Here is a 1,345-nt window from a genome sequence, read left to right as displayed (position 1 = left end):
TGTACTTCAAATCTTTCATCAGTTTTCATAATGAAGGCCTTCATGAGATCTTCTAGACCATGCTGATTGGGTTATTGAGGCTGAAACCGCTGCCTCGGCTGATTCATAAAACCAGGAGCTCCTTATCCCTGAAGTCTGGGGTTGTTTTGTTGTCATCCATTAGCGGCACCCCTAGGGGAACCCCATGAAAAATCGGGGTGCTTCTAACCCATTGCATTAAAATTATAATTTCCCACAGCATTCACTTCCTCAGTTGAGGCTTGGCACTCATGAGTAGGGTGTCCTCTTCCACATATATCACAAGCTGTGTGAGGCTCATTTTGTATCGAGGCTAAGGTCAACTTTCGTATTTCTTTAGCCATAGCATCAATTTGTACCTACACAAATGTATTAACATCAACTTGGTGAATACCAGTTGATCTTCTTCTTTCAGCACTTTCCAAGGGCCACTGATTAGCATCTTCAGATAACTCATCAAGAACTGTAACTATCTCCTCTGGAGTCTTCTTCATCAACGGGCCTCCAACTGCATTGCTTAATGCTGTACATGAGGTCGGTGTCAATCCATCCCAAAAGTCCTGGAGTTGCATCCAGAGTTCAATTCCACTATGTTGACACTTTCTAACAATCTCCTTAAACCTTTTCCATGCTTCAAAAATAGTTTCAGTCTCTTTCTGACAAAAGTTATGAATTTCTCTTCTAAACTTGCCCGTTTTAGCTGAGGAGAAATATTTATCAAGGAATTTTCCGGTCATCTCCTCCCATGTTCTAATCGATCCTGTGGGCAAGCTTCGAACCTACTACTTCGCATCATCTTTAAGTGAAAAGGGGAATGCCCATAAGTACACTGCATCTTGGGACATCCTATTGTATTGAAAAGTGTTCAAAATCTTCTCGAATTCCATTAGATGTGTGTTTGGATCTTCGTTCATCTTTCCTCTAAAGACACAATAGTTCTGAATAGTTTGAAGCAACCCTTGCTTCAACTCGAAATTGTGAGTTACAACTGGAGGTGGTCTAACACTTGATAAGCCTTGATTGTAGACCGGTCTAGCATAATCGCCCAGTGATCTCCCAGGCATGGGAGCTATATTTCCAAACTGGTCTGCAGCCAAGGATTGATTTTGAGCAATTCTCCGACCCCTCTCTTCTTCATAGATAATTTGTGTTTCTCTAATGGTTGCTTCCTCAGCATCCCGTGCAGCCTTTTCTCGTTGTTGTGTTGCCTCTATTGCATCTAAATCTATATTATCATCGCCGTTTCCAGCCATAGTTTCTTTGGTTGAGGACTGCCCAACCTTTTCTGATATCTCGGTGAGATTTCTTTCTTTCCTCAACTGTCACA

The 1,345-nt window shown here is 41.9% G+C and overlaps 1 non-coding gene across 1 annotated transcript; it reads left to right on the top strand.

The window, feature by feature from the left end:
• The first annotated feature begins 600 nt into the window (after positions 1-600).
• On the top strand, positions 601-707 carry LOC117275100 (small nucleolar RNA R71). Its single transcript, XR_004505263.1, has one exon. It is a non-coding gene; the product is annotated as a small nucleolar RNA R71 (small nucleolar RNA).
• The last annotated feature ends 638 nt before the right edge of the window (positions 708-1,345 follow it).

The sequence above is a fragment of the Nicotiana tomentosiformis genome, chromosome 2 (assembly GCF_000390325.3).
Source record: "Nicotiana tomentosiformis chromosome 2, ASM39032v3, whole genome shotgun sequence".
NCBI lineage: Eukaryota > Viridiplantae > Streptophyta > Magnoliopsida > Solanales > Solanaceae > Nicotiana > Nicotiana tomentosiformis.
The sequence above is the reverse complement of the archived record's forward strand: the minus strand, read 5'-3'. Positions and strand labels throughout refer to the sequence as shown.